Genomic DNA, 20,589 nt, shown 5'->3' with positions numbered 1-20,589 from the left:
ATGCCTTTTGTGTAACTTTTCTCATGCTGCTCTTGTATCCAGAAATGCCCATTCCTTCATTCTTACCATATTGAGAACATCCTTATTCTTGTCTCTTGTCTCAATATCTTCAGATACTGACCCCTGATCATGATCCTGATCGGAACTGCTCAGTATTCTGCATCTCCGTGGCATGTTGCTGTATGGAGATCTGTTATCACTTGGTTTATTCTGCTCTCAGTTATTTCCTCAAATAGAAAGGTTCCTTGAGGCCAGGGGATATTTCTTACTCATCTTCATATGTAATAAATATACAAATAAACAATTATTTTAAAAAATAAGTGAAGGATCCCAGATCCTTTTGCATTTTTCCTGCAAACCCACCCTTTTCCCAAAGTTCATCTAGGGGTTCAGTTCTGGTGCTTAATTGACCTTTTCCTGTTCTTGCTCTTATGGCTTTTCTATTTCCAGAGCTCCTAAATTCTGGAAGAAATCAGCCGACATTCTTTTTAGCAATTTTATGGTCCCAGTTTCATTAAATCATTTTCTTAGCACTTCAAAACTCCATCTGTCCCGCAACATGACTTTCCACTTAGCCCAGCTCAAATGCATGCACTTCATCATAACTGCTCCCAATGGTTTCACGGTGCACAAACCACATATCCACCTGTAAGACCACCACCTTAGTTTTCTTGCTTACCTTTTCTTACATTAGAAATGTACATAAGACCTGACATCACAACCACCTTTACACCTCCAACTGATCATGGCTTTTATTTTGGAGAAGGGGAATATTATTTTTGCCACAATCACACAGACATTAGAAAAAATGTGGGGGAAGGGGCACGATAAAAGAAAAACGATGAACATTGGATCAAAATGCCCAGAGGTCATTCTGAAACTTGCACACTAACTTTTGGGATAATGTGTGTAATTTCCTGGGAGTGGTAGACCTTTCTGCTTCTTGAATCTCCGTTTATGGTATGACTTGACTATTAGAGAATGCCTAACTGTGGAAATGGTGGCTTTAATTCCCCAAAATAAAATGGTAACAAGAAGGGGTCATAATGCAGAGTCAGGCAGAGTGTAAGGAATAGTCATTTCAAGCATAATGAACTACAGAGGACTTAACAGAGAGTCATCAACAGATACTAAAGGTGTTAGTAGTTGCAACACCCGTACAAATAATAATTATTAATATTACTGTAAGACAACTGAAGTTCCAGTGTTAAAATAGAAAATGCCCATGTATGTAGTAGATAAGGTCATGGCTTATTTCAAAATCTAAAACCAATGAGTCCAGATAGTGGTTTACTAAGTATACACAGAGAGAGAGGTACTAAGTTAACAAGTCATTAGAATGCATACTTGGACATAAAAACTATTTAATATCGACAGTATTTATAAATCTAAGGAATTTTCTTATATCTGTAATTAATGCTTTAATATTAGAACTCTTTTCCTTCAATTTTATTATACTGTTTATATATGTTTATCTCTGGCACATGGTCGGTGTTAAGTAACAGGATGATTTCTGTGGTAGTAAAACAGATTATTTCTTTTCTACCTAAAGCAAAATTGTCAGTCGTACTTTTTAACCTCTACAGTGTACTAATATATCCAAAGAACAGCACTCAATATTCAGACTATTAGCTTAATCATACTGGTATAGGGAGAAGCGCATTGAACTACAGTTGACCCCTGAACACAGGTGTGAACTTCAGGGGTCCACTAATACATGGATTTTTCTTTATATAAATACAGTATAATACTGTAAATACATTTTCTCTTCTTTACGGTTTTCTTAACATTTTCTTATCCCTAACTTACTTTATCGTACGAATGCAATATATACTACATATAACATACAAATAGGCGTTAACTGACAGTCTATGTTACCAGCTTCCATGCATGCTCTTCCATGTAGGCTATTAGTAGTGCAGTTTTGGCAAGTCAAAAGTTATACAAGGCTTTCAACTGCATGGGGGGGTCGGCACCCCTAACACCTGTGGTGTTCAAAGGTCAACTATAATTACTAAGAGTTAACATGTATTAGTGGGAATGCTGTATACTATATATTGATAAAACATACAGATAGTAAAAACTAAGAAAAAAATAAGGAATTTTTAAAGTAGAAACACAAAAATCTAATAAATTGCTAAAACAATTATGACAGCTGATCATTTAAGATGAAAACTAACCTTCACGAAAATAGTTCAAGCCAAAAAATAAGTATTTTCAGTAAATTGTTTTAGCTTAGAATACCTGTTTTAGATTAAAAAAAAAAAAAGGATCCTAAAAACAAAGCATACTTCTACAAAAAGACTATGGAACCAGCAAAATACCAATATTTAAAATGGAAAGTTTTTAAGATTAATAGGGTAACATTAGAGCAACTATTTTGCACATACAAAATACTTAATATTGCAGGTTTTAAACACATCCCTTATTAATTCTATTCTTAGTTTTAATTATAATAGATAAACAATAGTATTCTTGTTGTAGACATGTGTGAACTTCCATTGTACAAGTCAACAATTTTAATCTGCATTATAAGGAGAATGGACTAATCCTGTGATAGTGTTCAAGGTGATATTTCAAAGTAGTCGGGGAGGACACCCTCAGCACACTTAATTCAATCCTATTAATCTTTGTGTGGTTTGGTAGGGTTCTTTTCTTCCCTTTGGTGCTCTCTCAGCTACAGAATTCTTTCTTTCCCTTGTTTTATTTTCTTGTTGTTTTTAGTTTTTAGTATGGAACATTCCAAACACACACAAAACTGAATAGCATAAAGAACTTCCATGCTGCGGTAAGCTTTTGGACATCAGCCTTAGCAGTATTGTTATGGATGTCTTCTCAGGCAAGGGAAACCAGAGCAAAAATAAACTCTTGGGACTACATCAAACTAAAAAGCTTTTGCACAGTAAAGGAAACCATTAACAAAAACAAACAAACAAACAAAAAAGGCAAACTACTAAATGGGAGAAGATATTTGCAAATGATATATCTGATAAGGGGTGAATATCCAAAATATATAAATCATACAACTCAACACACAAAAAAACCCAAAAAATCCAATTAAAAATAGGCAGAGGATCTGAAGAGACATTTTTCCAAAGATGACATAAAGATTGCAAACAGACACATGAAAAGATGCTCCACATCAGTAATCATCAGGGAAATGCAAATCAAAACCACAATGAGGTAACAGCTCAAACCTGTTAGAAGAGCTAGTATCAAACAAGCAAGAAGTGTTGGTGAGGATGTAGAGAAAAAGGAGCCTTCAAGCATTGTTGGTGGGAATACAAACTGGTATAGCCACCATGGAAGGGTATGGAGGCTCCTCAAAAAATTAAAAACAGAAACACCAAATGATCACTAGTTCCATTTATGGTTATTTACCCAAGGAAAATAAAAACACTGATTCAAAAGATATATGCACCATTATGTCCACTGGAGCATTATTCACAATAACCAAGATACGGAAGCAGCATCACTGCCCATCAATAAGTGAATGGAGAACAAAGATATGGTGTATATAGACACAATGGAGTACTCTCAGCCATAAATCTTGCCATTCATGACAACATGGATGGACCCAGAGGGTATAATGCTACGTGAAATAAATTACACAGAGAAAGACAAATATATGGTTTCACTTATATGTGGGATCTAGACAACTGAACAAACAAAAAGAAACAGACTCATAAATACTGGGAACAAGTGATTACAAGAGGGGAGGGGACTCGGGAAAAGGGTGAAATAGGTGAAGGGGGTTAGGAAATACAAACTTCCAGTTGTAAAATAAATAAATCACAGGGATGAAAAGTACAGCATGGGGAATATAGTCCAATAATACCATAATAACTTTGTGTGGTGACAGACGGTGACTACACTTACTATGGTATTTCATAATGTATACAATTGCCAAATCATTGTGTTGTACACCTGAAACTAATGTCAACTACACTTCAGTTTAAAATTAAGTAAGTAAATAAGACTCCATGTCATCCAGACTCAACAAATGCCAACACAAGGGCAATCTTTCACGTATCCTCCCATCCATGTCCATGCCCCCTGCTCCCATCCAAGACCATGGGTTACTCTCAAGTATAAAGCAAATTCTGTACATCATACCCCTTTACTGGTAAATTCTTCATATGCATATCCTAAAAGAGAAGTATTTTTCAAAAACAGAACTGGAATAATGTCATCAAACATTAACAATTCTTTAACGCCAGATATTCGGTCAGTATTTTAATTACTGTACTAGTCTTATATTTTTTATAGTTGGCTTTGATCAAATTAGAATCCAAATGAGTTCTGCACATTGCAAATGACTCCTAAATCTCGTTAAGTCCATTTTAACAAAAATGAAAACATGAGCTCAAGAAATATCTGCACCCCCACGTTCACTGCAGCATTACTTACAATAGCCAAGATATGGAATAACCTAAGTGTTGGATGCTGCATGAACAGTTAAAGAAACCATGGGGTGTGTGTGTGTGTGTGTGTGTGTGTGTGTGTGTGTGTGTGTGTGTGATGGACTGTTATTCCATCATAAAAAGGAAGGAAATCTTGCCATTTGCAACAAGATCAACCTTAAAGGCATTATACGGAGTGAAATAAGTCAGAGAAAGACCTATACAGTATGATCTCACTTATATATGGAATCTTAAAATACACACGCACACACACACAAAACAGCTCATAGATCCAGAGAACAGATTAGTGGGTGACAGAAGCAGGGCATGGACAAAAATGGGTGAAGGGGACAAACTGTACAAACACCCAGTTATAAAGTAAATAAGTCCTGGGAATCTAATGTACAGCATAGTGACTACAGTTAATTATACTGTACTGTATTCTTGAAGTTGCTGAAAGAGAAATCTTAAAAGTTCTTGTCAGAGCAACTACCTGGCTCAGTTGGTTAAGTCTGAAAAAAAATTTTGTATGTAACTATGTATGGTGAGGGATGTTAACTAGGCTTACCCTGGTGTTCGTCATATATAGACATGGAATTGTAATGCTATACAACTGAAGCTAATGTTATATGTCAATTATACCTCAATTTTTTAAAAAAGCACACAAACTGCACTGAATGTCTAAGGTAATATATGAGCTAGTAAAATGAAGGACAGAGAAAAATGAAAGTCCTACTACGTGAGAAAAATGGGAGTCATAATTAAGAAAAATTATATAGGAGTGAGGCTGGACGTCTCTGGTCGGTCCACCAGACGATGACTTCAGCCCAGAACATCTTATGTGCTCTCCAAGGAGATGTCAGTTACGGGTATGAAGGAATCAGATGTTGACACCAGTCATCTCTTTTCATGGAATGTTTGAAGATATGCCCCTTAATTCACAAAGATTTTTTTTTAAGTTTATTTATTTTGAGAGAGAGAGAGAGAGAGAGGGAGCATATCTGGAGACGGGCAGAGAAAGGGAGAGAGAGAAATCCAAGCAGGCTCTGTGCTCTAACTCACAAACATGAGATCATGACCTGAACGGAGATAAAAGAGTCAGCAGCTTAACTGACTGAGCCACCCAGGTGCCCCAAATTCAAAAAGGTTTTTAAAACTAAAAAGAAAAACGTCTGTGTGGATACAGAGGGGCCAGAAGAGATGCACCAGAGAAAAACAAAAAGTACATAGAAGCTTGTTTATCCTCCACATCTTGACTGTTTAAGCTCTTCTTGGTTTTGATGTGACACATTAATAATCATGTTATTTCCTACGTTGTATGTATATTAGCCATAGTGAGTTGCTACAAAAGTTGTAATTTCAACAACAAAACAGTCATATTTAACCTATAGGTTTCTTCTCCCTTTTTTCTTGCAATTTTTTTCCTCAAAGATCAGGTCATTTGTCACGTAGAATTTACCAGTGTGTATTTTGCTAATTGCACCCTGTGGTGATTTAACATGTTCGTCTATCTTAAATTTCCAGTAAACCGGTAGTCAGATCTACCAGCCTGAGCAGAGTCAAATTCAATTACCTGAAATTCACGGATGTGGTTCTGTACCTCTACTGCAACACTTCAGGGGACACAGAATGTCTAGATGTCTGTTTTTGCAATGTTAAGACTGGTCGGCAGGTTCAGGTGCTGTCAGCCTGATCCATGCACTAAATAGCTCCCCATCAGCATCTCACTTAATAGTTTTAACAGCCATTGAAGAATCCTAGCTGGGTTCATTAGCTCTTGTAAATGTTAACGTCCTACTACTATCATATCATCTTTATCTTTAAGCTGGAATTATGCTATAATGAGAAAATGTCCCTCACAACTATTTAGTTACCCTGCGGTGTAGTTTGTTTAAGGCAGAATAAATACTCGATCCTTTCTCTCCTGTACTCAGTCCCTGGAAGGCTCATAATCCGCTGTCCATTACTTGTACGGTCACAACGCATCTATTCCAGAGATGTGCATTCTCTGAGGCCAGACCCACATCCTACTCACAGTGCATTCCTGCTTCTTTACAACATTTAGAATGTACACCCTAATATGTGATACCTGACTGTCTTGTGGAGACATATAAAAAAAAAAGATGGCAAAGCCAGATATCACAGTCTGCATTCCTCTGGTGGGACTGAACTTTTTTTGTTTTGAGAGACAGAGAGAGAAAGAGAAAGAGGGAGAGCGCGCATGAGTAGGGGAGGGACAGAGGGAATCTCAAGCTCTCAGCAGTGAAGCCTGATGCGGAGCTCAACCCTGGAACTCAATCCCAGGAAACTGTGAGATCATGACTCGAGCTGATATCAAGAGTCAAATGCTTAACCAACTGAGCCACCCAGGCACCCCAGGAATTTTTTTTTTTTTTAAACACAACCACAATATCACTAGTGTTTCTGGAGCAAGGGCTCTAGAGTAGGTACCTGAGGGGGACTCAAGTTTGCAAACAACCCAAGTGGCCCATAGATAGGGTTCCCTATGTGTTTGTTATTATTATTCAGATCTATTCCTATTAGAATACACATCCCATTAAAGGCAAAGATTTGTTCACTTTAGTCTTCTGTGCAGCCCTAGTGACCGCTACATAGTAAGCACTCAACATACTTGTTAAATAAAATGAATGAATGGATTTACCTAGAATAGTTATTTTGTATGAGTTGCATTCACTAAAGAACTAAAAGGGAGATAAGATTCGTATTCTCACAATTCACCTAAAGTCTTATTAAAGAGTATATAAACATTTTTTAAGTGGGAAAATATATTTCTATTAGCTTACTTCTTTTTCAGATTTTTTTTGGGGGGGGTAATTATTTTTTAATTTATTTGAGAGAGAACATTTGCCAGTGGGGTCTGAGAGCAGCAGACGTAAAGAGTCTTAAGCAGGCTTCATGCTCAGCGCAGAGCCCAACTTGTGGCTCCATCCCACAGCCCTGGGATTATGACCTGGGCCAAAGTCAAGAGTCAGATAGATGCTCAACCCACTGAACCACCCAGATGCCCCTGTTTTTTAGAGTTTAGTCAGCTCTTTCTGCCATCTATTCGGGTAACATTAAGTCAGTGTTACCACTACTACAGTTAGCCCATTGCTTGTATCTATATAATGCTTTTTGGTTAAAAGTGCTTTTAGGGGCACCTGGGTGGCTCAGTCGGTTAAGTGGCTGACTTCGGCTCAGGTCATGATCTCGCAGTCCGTGAGTTCGAGCCCCACATCGGGCTCTGGGCTGACAGCTCAGAGCCTAGAGCCTGCTTTGGATTCTGTGTCTCCCTTTCTCTCTGCCGCTCCCCCATTCGTGCTCTGCCTTTCAAAAATGAATACATGTTAAAAAAAATTTTTAAGTGCTTTTGAATATATCATGTGCAGAATATGTTTAAGAAATATTTTTTAATTTATTTTTAAATGTTTATTTTTGAGAGAGAGAGAGACACAGTGCAAGCAGGGGAGGGGCAGAGAGAGAGGGAGACACTGAATCCGAAGCCAGCTCCAGGCTCTGACAGCACAGAGTGCGACGCAGGGCTCAAACTCATGAGCTGTGAGATCATGACCTGAGCTGAAGTGGGACAATTAACCAACTGAGCCCAGGTGCTTCTAATGTTTATTTTTGAGACAGAGTCAGAGCACCAGTGGGGGAGGGCAGAGAGAGAGAGGGAGGGAGACACAGAATCTGAAGCAGGCTCCAGGCTCTGGGCTGTCCGCAGAGCCCGATGCAGGGCTCAAACCCACAAACCGTGAGATCATGACCTAAGCCGAAGTCAGACGCCTAACCGATTAAGCCATCCAGGCACGCCCATGTGCAGAATATTGAAACAGCAACCTCCGAATCAATACTTTTCTGTTATGTTCAAAGGGTATGAAACACATATTAATTGTAGCTTGTTATTCAACCAGAGAGCAGTTAGGGATCGCTCACTTATAAAACAGAGCATTACAACTACATGAATGATCTAAATTGCCAATGTCTATGGACACTTTTTAGTCTCTAATTTACTTGACTATTCTGACATTTGACACCATTTGGCCTTCTGACAAAACTGGATCTTTGTGATAAAACACTCAATTATGACAGAAGCAAAAGAATTTGAAACCAACTGGAGGCAAATGGTGTGTTTTCAGAAAGTGGTGTCTGAAGTTGATTAAGAAGAAAGAACTAAGATTTTATCCTTTAAAACTAACACAAAACTTCTGTCTTAGGTTTGTTCATATCTGATATAATTAAAAGGGCAACTTCGTACTGCTGGGTGTCAACACCGCAGCTTAAAAGGATCCCATTCAAATTTAGCAGCTAGAAGTCTGGGAGGCACAATTCCATGACATCCCAACCAAACAGCGCTTTTTAAAAAGGTAACTGTAAAATGAAAACTTAAACAAAAATACAGAACTCTCCACTTGACATGAGAAAGCACACTGTTATTCACTGTCAAACTAGTATTTCTCTTAGAGTAATTCAACTAACAGCCCCAGCATATTAGCAGACAACTCAAGGGTCAGCCACCTAGACTACCACTCAATACCAACTACAACTCTCTCACTCACCTCCAACATCCCAATTCCACCCATCTACTGATGGCAATACACTTAATCAAGAGACCTAAGTGACAACATCTATTTATTCTAAGTGCTCAACAGGTCTCTCCCCTCAGCTTTCACCCACTTTTCCGCAGGTCTCAAAAGTGAACTAGGTCACGAATGTTTTTCCCACCTGCCCACATTTTCATTAAGCACTTCATGTTCTATCTTTTCTAACTGCATGATCCTTTGGGGCAGTGACCTAGCCATATAATTTTTCTGCTTTCCCCATGGTGCCCAACCATAATGACCTAACAAAAACACTTAATGAATTGCATTAGACAACCATTCAGGTGATTTTAATATTTTTGCCTTGATTATCTGCGTCTTAATGATTCCAATGGCTTTTTAGATTTTACAAAAATAGTCATAATTCTCCTCTTGGATGCAACTAATCTGGCCTAACTTTTGACGATGATCTTGCTTTTGTTGCAGAAATTACAGAGAAGTATTCAGTGAGGTAAGTAAAGCAACTCTCTGGTCAGGTTTCTTTACCACTAAGACAGTGGAGTGTAACAGACAATGTGGAGAGAGAATGTTAGTTACAATGAAATCTCACCGCTTTCTTGGCACCTTGTTCCTATACAGTGAAGAGCTAATCTCTGCTGTCAGGTTCCTTTGCCAACAACTCTTTTGGGGTTACTGCACAAGACACACTATATCTTGAGCGCACCCATGCTGAGCAGTCTTGCCTACCTGACAGAAGGCAATTATATTTTTAAAATTTTTTTAAAGTTTATTTATTTTGAGAGAGACTGTGCAAGCGGGGGATGGGCACAAAGAGAGGAAGAGTACCAAGCAGGCTTTGTGCTGTCAGTGCAGAGCCCCACGAGGGACGCAAATTCATGAAACTGCGAGATCATGACCTGAGCCAAAATCAAGTCTGACACCTAACCAACTGAGCCCCAAGGCAATTATATTTTTAAACAGCTTATTAACACAGTTTTTATATATAAGACTAAATCAGAAACTTTTAACGTTGGGGCATTTAAAGCAAAACTGTTTCCAAAGAATCTTCCCCAGATGTCCCATATACAGTAACATCTATGTTTCCAATAATTGAGGATGACATTAAAATGGCATTACCATAACCCAGCTTTCCTTTGCTAGAAAACTTGAGAAAGGCACCCAAAATACTGCCTTATTCTCTCCCATCAGTGGTTTTTGCTAATGCAAATTACTTAAATGCTTGAAAATAGGTCTTTAACAAAAAAGTTAATTGCGCCAAGTAAATGTCAAAAATACCAAAGTTGGGGACGCCTGGACAGCTCCCTCGGTTAAGTGCCCAACTTCGGCTCAGGTCATGATCTCACGGTTTGTGAGTTCAAGCCCCGCGTCAGGCTCTGTGCTGACAGATCAGAGCCTGGAGCCTGCTTCGGATTCTGTGTCTCCCTCTGTCTCTTAAAAATAAGTAAACATTAAAAAAAAAAAAAAAAAAAAACAAACCCAAAATTGTAAGTTGTACTTTTGATAAGGCAAATTCATCTTGTAGGACACTGTCAACGGTCAAAAAATGTTCAATAGGTAATTTTCTCTGGTGTACAGAGGAATATGCAAGTGAAAGGCTGATATTGCTTTTTCAATTGGAGATTATAGCATAAATAGAACCATGGTACCAAAAGTAAGTCAGCTGGGAGCAGTATATTCTCTTATAATTTAGCAAACAAGAATAACATGGCAGGAAGTACCTCAAAAATGTTCCTATTATGTGGGCAATACATAGTTTTGGATGAATTTACTTTTAAAGCAGAGGATAGGGGCGCCTGGGTGGCTCAGTCGGTTGAGCGTCTGACTTTGGCTCAGATCATGATCTCACAGTCCGTGAGTTCGAGCCCCGCGTCAGGATCTGTGCTGACAGCTCAGAGCCTGGATGGAGCCTGTTTCAGATTCTGTGTCTCCCTCTCTCTGACCCTCCCCTGTTCATGCTCTGTCTCTCTCTGTCTCAAAAATAAATAAACGTCAAAAAAAATTTTTTTTTTAAACAGAGGATAAACTATGAACACTGTATCTGTATAGTAGTTTGCTATCTGCTGACCCACTTTAAAGTTCAACAAATTGCCAGCAGAATCTGTAATACTTTGGTGTACAGATTAACAACTGTTGGTCCTCTGTAAAAGGTTACCCGGTGTAGTGGGCAAGAGGATGACCACTGCTGGATGAGGATGAGCTTGGCTGGCTGAATGAAGGGTCTTGGAAAATGAAAAGTATCACAGTGCAATTAGAATTTTATTATTAGTTTCTCCATAAATCAAGATTTGACCTACCACCCTGGCACTTAATAAAGTCCTGAATTTAAACTGGTCTTTCATATCAAGAAAAACAAGCTCAAAGAACCAACATTCAAGTATTTTCTGCATGTTAAGATTCAACATAAGGTTCTTTACTGTCCTTCCCACAATGAGGCAGCTCCATCCAGATGAGATCAGATTAAGGTTCTCTCTCAAAACTAAACCAAACCAAATCAAGGCACACTTATTAGATCACTTTTGAATTACAAAAGCATCACAATCCTATTGAAGTGAACAAGAAGTATTTAGTTGGTTTAGATTTTTTTCTCCATATGTAACCTTTTTTTCTTGTGAAGGACTGTCTTTTTTCCCGAATGAAGCATCAAATATTAAACCAGAGAAAACTGCATTTTGTGATTACGTTATATTCAAAGCTGATTCTGAAAAGTCAAAACCAGTATTAAGTGCTAAAATTTACCACTGATTTATCTCAGTAAATTAAAAAAACTTTAAATACAATTATCTAACTTCAGGGCATTTAAACTATCAAGGAAATTCCCAAGTTATCCGAACTACATTTTCTTTCTACATATCCTGTGCTTCCTATTTGTAGTAGTTGTACTTCACAAGAAATGGGCATTATTCAATTTTAAGCCCAAGGTATCCAGAAACCATCCTTTTAATTCCTACCGAGATCCTTTCCTCCCATAGTAAAAATGCAACGACATAAACTAAAAAGTATGAGGATCAAAAAACCAAAAAGAAAAAAACAAACCACTCACTAAAAACTTACCCAAGAAACCACACAAAACACCAGAATTGTACCCCCCCCCCCCGCAGTTAAACTAAAAAGAAAATGGGGGGGAAAAAAAGCCACAGCACACTGTAGAAAAAATTTATTTGTCTCACACATTTAAAAAAAAATCTCCATAGTACACTGAACTATAAATTCAATCTTCTCGTTCAAAGAGTTGCAAACAAAGTTTAAAGAGAAACTTTTAATAGCTTTAGGTTTACATTTTAAACACTCTTAAATTTACTGAGGGAATATATCAAAAAACCACATTCTAAAGGTTAAGACATAAACTTTATGATTAACGGGTCTACTATTCTGCCCCCAATACCACTTCTACCCGACAGGGCAGCCCACTCCACTCCCACCTACAGAATGAAGTCAAATAGGTAAACGCTCCTGCACCGACTGCTAAAAGAAGCATTAAAGAGATTTAGGGTGGAAAAGTTATCTGTTAACGTCTTGCACGATTTCCTTCCTTCCTTCCGGAGTAAAGAACGAGTCCAAGGCTGAGCTCTTTCCCACCTCTACAAAAACGCGCCCGCACGCCCGCCCCTCTCCCCGCAATTCCTTCCTCCCTCGGGGAACACGCAGAACTAACGGTTTCCGCGCCGGGGCTCCGCGGGCCATCCCCGCGCCCCGGAAAACAAAGGGGATTCCCAGCCATTGTCCTCCGCGGCGCTGAGCATCACCAGCACTAGCAAGGCAGTAGCTTGCGCAGTTATCTCCACAGCGGGCAATGTCACAACCCGACCAACAGCACAAACTACTACCTCAGCCAGGGCCATGGTGTCGGGGACGCAGCGGACCACGCCGAGGGCGAGCGAAGTGGCCGCGGCGCTCCTCAGTCTTTCGCCGCGACGTCGGGCCGGCGCCCCGGCCCTTCCCCGCCGCGCCCGGAGACCCCGCCCAGCGCCGCGCCGCTCGGCCGCCGCGGGCGCGCCCCGAGAGCGCCGGCGACCAGAGGCAGAGGTGGCGCCGGGGCGGCGCGTCCTCTGCGTGGCCGACCGTTCTGCTAAGAGAAAAGGTGCGGAGGGGTCCTGACGGAGGCAGCCGCTTCCTCCGCCGCCCGAGGAGAGCGCGTCCCCTGGGCCGCTCGAAAGCAGGAAATGGGCGGCAAAAGAGCAGCCAGAGGCCAGCGCGATCCGGACGGTCCCTCAGGCAGCAAACCGCGCTCCCGCTTTCTGCCCGACGCCCGCCAGGAGCTCCGGACAGTCCCCGCCAAGCTCCCGCCACGTCCCCGCTGCACCGCCCGCGGCCCTCCCCGCTCCGAGCCCGCGGTGGGGGCTGGGCGGAGGCCGGGCCAAGCGCCTGGGCCCCCGCCGCCGCCACGCTCCCCACACTCGGCGCCCGGCCGGCTCTCCGCTCGGGCGAGCGCCCGGGGCGCTTCCCGCGGAGGACGCCGGCTCCGGCGCCGCGACAGCAACCAAGTCATAGCCCGGAAGTCCCGAGGCCACCCGTTCCCCAGCACCCTTCGGGGATATCCCGTACACCTCTGCAGAGGCGAAAATAAAACAAAAGCCCCGTAAAACTGAAACCGAGCCGGGCGACGTGTTGGGTGGCAGCGGCGGAGGCTCTGCGCGCGCGGACACACGGCCCGTCTCGCGCTCCGCTGCTCCTGTGCGTCCGGACGAACCATAGAGATCACTTAAGGAGGCTCGCGCGCTACTCCCCACCACGTGACTGCCCCGCCAGGCCGACCCCCGCGCCGCCATCTTACATCCGGGACAGAGGCGGCGTCCCCTTTCCCCGCCTTGACAGGTTTCGACGTGTCACTAGAAATTAGCCCCAAAAGGGGGGACCCGAATCCCACGTCACCATAGTGCTGAGGCCGCGAGCCTCGCCCCCCCCCCCCGCCCCAATCCGCTTAACGGGGCAAGGTGGCGCCCGTAACTTCTCCCGGTCTTTGCCCGCAAAGAAAATGGCGGCACTTACCGCCGTCTAAGTGGACACGTTGTACTCTGGCAGGGGTTCAAAGTTTCCGGCACCTCCTTTCCTATCCCGCAAGGACACGGCCATTTGCGCTCCACCCCGCGGGTGGCCACTGTGCTGCATTTCGCAGAAAACCGGCGGGAAAGCGGCTCACGGCTCGCTTTAATGCGCACGCTCCTGGGACTTCTGGGTGGGTTTTTTTTTGTTGTTTTTTTAAAGGCCAAGTTTGGGAGAAGGCCGCCTGCCGTGAGCCTCATGTGCTGTTGGCCCAGGCAAGTTACTTTTTGCCTCACATACAGAGATTTTTGTAGGAAGTTAAATCATTTGAAAGAACAATGAAGCAGAATTTGTCCAATGCAATACAGAACGTCCAGTTAAATTCGAATTTCGGGTAAACGAATAGTTTTTTAATGTTTGTACTTAAAAACAATTGTTTGAAATTCAGATTAATTGGGCATCCTATATTTTTATCTGTTAAATCTGGGTACCCTGTTAATAATCACGCTTCTGCAAATACTGACTACACATAACAAAAGTAAGGAATGGAGGAATTAAACTGTTCAAACTTGGCACTGCGGCACAAACTAAAATATGGTAACAATGCGCAAGGGACATTCATGTATAATTACTTTTTGAAAGAGTAAGCTCCCCCCGCCCCTCCCCCCCCGCCTTAAAACTACATTATTATTTTGAATAAAAGATCCTCTCGGTCAAGAGGACTCATTGCAAAGTAAAGATTACATAGCATGGCCTTTTCGTTTCTGCTCTCTACACTTAATCGGTGATGGAACACAAGTTCATGAAGAACAAGTCTTCAAATTATAACAAGTCCTGCCTGACATGATTCAAAATAACATTTGTAATATGCAAATTCAGTAAATAAAATACACTTAGTGGACTGTGTCCACTAACAGATCTCAATGTTAGACTTAGTATAAGCAATTTAAAAACGTATTTTTAATGGGGAGACAGAATGTTGGGGAGGGGGGTGCAGAGTGGGAGACACAGAATCCAAAGCAGGCTCCAGGCTCTGCGCTGACAGCTCAGAACCTGACATGGGGCTCGAACTCACTGACTGGGAGCTCATGACCTGAGCTGAAGTTGGACGCTTAACCGACTAAACCAACCAGGCGCCCCGTTATAGGTGTTTTTAAAGCAACCGCTAAAGGTAGTTTGCCTGTTGTCACTGTGAAGTAGTTCCAATTAATAACATTTATGTACTTACGTATTTTGTGTATGTGTTTATGTATTTTTATGTATTTGGTTTTGTATAGATGTAGAACCACTTGCAGTTAAATGCTTTACCTGACAAGAGCAGAAATTCGACTATGCATCACAGTGATGGTTACCAGAAAGTCTGCAGAAACTTGACTAATAGTTTCATTATGATTGGTACCACCCTGTCCTGATAAGCAATGATTGGGCTGCCATGGCCCAATCCACTTTTCACTCAGTGCACAGTCAACCACATTATTCTGCATCATAGCAAATGGTATATGTCCTAATAGTACAGGATTTCAAATTCAAATGGTCAATCGTTTGGCTTACAGTATACAAATACATTAGAGCAATCAAGTTTCCGACTAAATTTAGTCATTACACTACTTCAATTGCACCTGATTCCTTTCCACAATTAACCCATTTTTGGCAGTGCTGACACCAATGTACTCATCATCCAGACACAATGTATTGTTATCAGCTTTCTTTGCTCCAGCCATAATACTCAGAATTTTACCATCCTTTCCCAGTGACTGCCCTCAGCTTATCAATCCTTCATCATGACCGCACAGCAGGAAAAGTGCAACAGCTTCTACCTTAGCTTTCCCTGCTCTGTATTCCCTCAACTCAATCCTGCTTATAACTGCAAGTTTATCTTCCTTAGTTTTATAATTTACTTTTAAAAATAATCACTCCAAGCTTCTGCCATCTGAAATCTAGTCTGTTTGGCTTTCAAAGAATGTCCATCAATGGGCCTCAATCCCTCACAGTCAATCCTGGTTCACACAACACACCGAAATGTACTATCAGTTTTCTCATATTTCACAGATATGCCTTGCTCACATTATTTGTTTTTACCTGAAATACCCTCAAATATTCTTTGGACCCATGCAAAAAAAAAAAAAAAAAAAAAAAAAAATCTACCTACCCTCAAGGCCCATTGAAAATTCTATTTCTACCATCAAGCCTTTTCTTTCTTTTTAATTGATTTTCCTTCTGAATACTAACAGCGATAATACCCTAAGCCACACAAGACTAGGCTAAGGTTCCCTACTTTATGACTGCGTATTAATCTGTACTTGTCTTTCACAGTACTTTGCACACTTGTTAAAGACCTGTATTTCCTGCAGAACTGAATTCCATGAGGGCAGAGACTAACCTAATGCCTAACAAATAAAAGGAACAAAAATATCATGGACACAAGTACTTCATATATGGTCTTGTATTATTTTATGTATGTGGTTTCCTCAAGTAGCTATAAGCACCTGAGAGCTTCCAATGACTGTGCATATAGCAAGGACACAGATATGAGCATACAGTAGTTCTTAATACACAGTGGTTGTCCAATAAAAGGCAAAAAAAAAGGGGTCTTGTGAGAAGGCATGGGTTTTCTACCCGTTTCTTGGAATGTTGTGTATCAAAAGCATATTTAATTTATATACCATTGACCTAGGTGCCAGGGACAGTGCTTTACAGTACTCTTTTAAAACACAAAGTTTATTTATTTTTGAGAGAAAGATAGTGGGGGAGGGATAGAGAGAGTGGGGGAGAGAGAATCCCAAGCAGGCTCCACACTGTCAGCTAGAACCTGACCCATGGCTCGAACCCACAAACCGTGAAATCATGACCTGAGCTGAAACCAAGAGTCAGACACTCAATCATTGAGCCACCCTGGCGCCCCTACAACACTCCTTTTTAAATCCTAATAAGCAACTCCTACGAGTTAAACACCACTGTTAAATCCATTTTACAGATGAGAAAAACAAAACAGATTAATTAACTTGCCCAACATCACAACCTAGTAAACAACAGAGCAGGGATTTGAACTAGAGTCTGACCCCACACTCTGGGCTCTTCATCACTATAATGAAACCTCTTATAACAAACTACAAATCAGTAAGATGTTTTAAGCTGTCCCATACAATAATAAAAGTCCAACGCAGCTCTGGAGGTCATAGCCATTAGGCAAATCTTTTTTCACACTATTTCAAGTTCTTTGTTACATCCCAATTCCTATCCATGGAAATAGTAATTGCCTGAAAAGTATTCTAGATTTATTTTAGTAAGGCTTGAATTTTAATGGAGAATATTTTTTGTAAGCTGTGCAACTAGCATGTTGTAGTGGAAAAAAACTGCGTTTGAAGCAGGACATGCTAATGCACAGACTATGTCTTTAGGCAAGTCACTTCAGCCTTTAAACCCTGACTTCCTCCTCTGTAAAAGGAGTATAATATATAAAACCTTCCTTGTAGGAGTGCTGTGAGGATTAAAAGGAATTATAGGTAAAGCCCTGGCTGACATATACGAGGTACTCCAGAAATGATGATTAAGAGAAATTAGAAAATGTATTATAACTATACCTAATTGCTGTTAAGTACTATGTAGGCATTTTTCAGTATCATACACTTATCACACAACTCAGGTTCTCAAAAAAGAAACTTTAAAACAAACTATTTTTCTTTGAGAAGTAGAGGAATAGTCTGACATTGCTATAGATAGGCCATTTCAATATTAGCCTCACTAAATTAAAAATAAATATACAAAATAAAAGATTAAAAGAGTCTAAACCACATAAGGGTTGTTTTTCACTTGACCTAGAATTTTTACACAAAGTTCTACATCTATTTTCTTTCTAAACTGCTGAGAGATACTTCATAATGTTCTTCTGACTAGATGTTCTTTTAATTTTTATTTTACACATTAATAGTTTCAACAAAGCTCTCAAAACACATCTCCATTATTCTATGAAAGTTTTTCCAAAATGACCATATATGTAAGCCATCCTAAACATATTGAATCATTACTTATGAAGTCTTTAACCAGTGTCAATTACGTGGGGTGTCTCTAAAGTGTTGAACCTAGTGGGGATGAGAAAGCAAACACAAAGTACATTAACGAAAAAAATGAAACATTTGCAAGATCTGAAAGTAAATTCTGAAAGTAGTTATGATTTTAAGTTACACTGAGAAAACTAGTAGTGCTGGAACATAATTAAAAAACCTAGAATCGTGCTGAGTGGTAACTGTAAAGCAAATTAAAAATCTATGTAATCACAGCTATAACTATGCAGTTTTTGTGAAAAATATATCCTAGGCCACAAAGAAAACTTGGGTTTGAGGCCAACAGACTTCATGATTATAATACATAACTGATACATCTCAACAACATAAAAATTGTAAGGAGAAAGTGTAACAACAGCGGTATTACTTTCAAGAACTGTGTTGGGAGCTAAAAAAGAATCTCACAAAATTAGATAAATATATCCAGTCTGACATAAACACCATATGGTAACTGCCTTAAGAGACAGGAGTTGTATGTTATGTGTTAAAATTATGACACAGAGGTAGTAAAAGCTGGAAAGCAAATGCAATTTGCACAGTTGGGTCTGAAGCCTAATATTTTATTTGATTTTTCTAGATAAAAAGAATAAGATTGCAATATTACAATCTTGGAATTTTTCTCCCATCTAGCAAGACTTCACAGAAATGAGTTACTATATTGCAATAGTTTCCTAATAATGCCATGGTTTAGCAGATCTTCCCCTGGTTGCACTCTATTGAATGTTAGTTTAAAATAAAACTCGATATAACTACATTTGCAGCAACTGGAAATGATCTCAGAATTCAAAGGTAGAACAAATTTTTTTTTTCTTACCTGAGGGATTAGAATCAATCCTAAAATGTAATTAAGAATGTTTCGACTGACCTCTGTGTCACTGTAAGCACTAAGCACAGGGATACCAAATATACTCTATAAAGACTTGGAGATGAGTACTGTAACGCTGTGGCTCTTCTCTGAAGAATACTGTTTTGCCACAGAAAATTAGAAACAGCTGAAATATATGAGCAACATGCGGCCTCAAGTTTTTTTGAAAGTAAATACATAATATTTAGATAACATAAATCTAAAATAGTTCAAAGCATTTGCCTCCAAAAACAAAGAAAAAGCCCTCTCCAAAAGAAACCAAATAATTTTTTAAAACCTCATTTAAACAGATTTTAAAGACTCTCTTTCAGAAAAGTGGTATAATTTCTCTCCATGTAACAGAAAAGACATGATTGTTCCAGGTTTAGCTGAATTCATCATATTCATAGCAATCCCATTTGTGAGCATCCTGGCTGCTGAACCCTGTGGTTTCAGAAAGATAGTAGAAGCTACAGTCATTACTAGAACTTGTTCAGCTATTTTGAAATAGCAGGGAGACTTCACCTTTGCAACAATGCAACAGTGGCCAAAGCAGAAGGTATTTCCAGAATATCATTTAATAAAAAGGCAGTTGGCAGTGGTGCTACCACTAATAGCTCTGCTTCTTTTGAACAAAGTATAGGTGAAATTAAAGGAAGAGCTGGAACAGAAGAGGCAGAAAATAAAAGAGGAATGAAAAATAGAAAAACTGGGTAGAATGTATTAAAAAAGAAGATAAGGTAAACAGAATTTTTTAAAGAAAGGGAAAGAGAAGGAAAGAAAGTGATGCAGGAGAAAACGAGAGAAAAATATATAGTCAAATTTATTATAGAGTAATAAATTTATCAAACAATTTTAATAGTTAACCTAACAATATCATTATGAAATCAAATCTAAGTTCAAACCATGTATTATTTTTCTCCAAAGAATTAGTAACTCATTGATTATCATCTGTGCTTTACAGATGATAATAGAAGTCTTGAAAAGTTCACGTGCCTCAAGTTATGATTTACTGGATTGCTTTGTTATTGTTGTTTTTTATTTTTAAGTAAACTCTATGCCCAACATGGGGCACAAACTCAGGACTCTGAGATCAAGAGTCGTGTGCTCTATAAACTGAGCCAGCCAGGCGCCCCTTTACACATGCCTAAAGGTAACTAAGTCAAGATTACTAAGAGTGTTTATATTCACAAGAGGACTCACTGGGAGCTCCTTTAAAGAGAGCCAACACTGTTAGTGCACTCAAAATGAATTAACTAGATTTGTAAGAAATTGGTATTTACCTAACTTCTATGAAATAGTTTTTACATAAATCAAGATACAAAGACTTTCTTTCCCAATCCATAAAAAATTTCAAATTGAAAGCACTACTCTACTTATCAGATACAAAAAATGCAATTTAAGTGATTTTGAAGTATTAAAAACTGTTTTCCCATAATACAAAAATCACTAACACACTGTAGTATGAACACCTGTTATCATCAACAATAATTAAAAAAAAAAAACTAAAATGCACTCTGATATACAACTCAGCAACATGAAGCACAGTGAAATGTGGTAGTTTATACAAGGTCAGCATATCTGCCATAATGTCAAACCTAATCTGTAGACATCTAAAGGACACACTAGACTGCTGGCAATACTTTCATAAGACTATTTTTGTCCACATCCATGGTAGTTTTAATTAAAAAAATAAAATAAAATAAAATAAAATAAAATAAAATAAAATAAAATAAAAT

The 20,589-nt window shown here is 39.6% G+C and overlaps 1 long non-coding RNA gene across 1 annotated transcript in view; it reads right to left on the bottom strand.

Moving 5' to 3' along the window:
* LOC109501632 overlaps positions 1 to 14,629 on the bottom strand; it is a 77,328-nt gene extending 62,699 nt beyond the window's left edge. The window contains exon 1 of the long non-coding RNA XR_006600821.1: positions 13,952 to 14,629. This is a non-coding gene — a long non-coding RNA (uncharacterized LOC109501632). The remainder of the gene's footprint in view (positions 1 to 13,951) is intronic.
* Between the last annotated feature and the right edge of the window lie 5,960 nt (positions 14,630 to 20,589).

This window comes from Felis catus, chromosome B4 (genome assembly GCF_018350175.1).
Source record: "Felis catus isolate Fca126 chromosome B4, F.catus_Fca126_mat1.0, whole genome shotgun sequence".
Classification (NCBI taxonomy): Eukaryota; Metazoa; Chordata; class Mammalia; order Carnivora; family Felidae; genus Felis; species Felis catus.
Note: the sequence above shows the minus strand (reverse complement) of the source record. Positions and strands in the feature narration are given on the sequence as shown.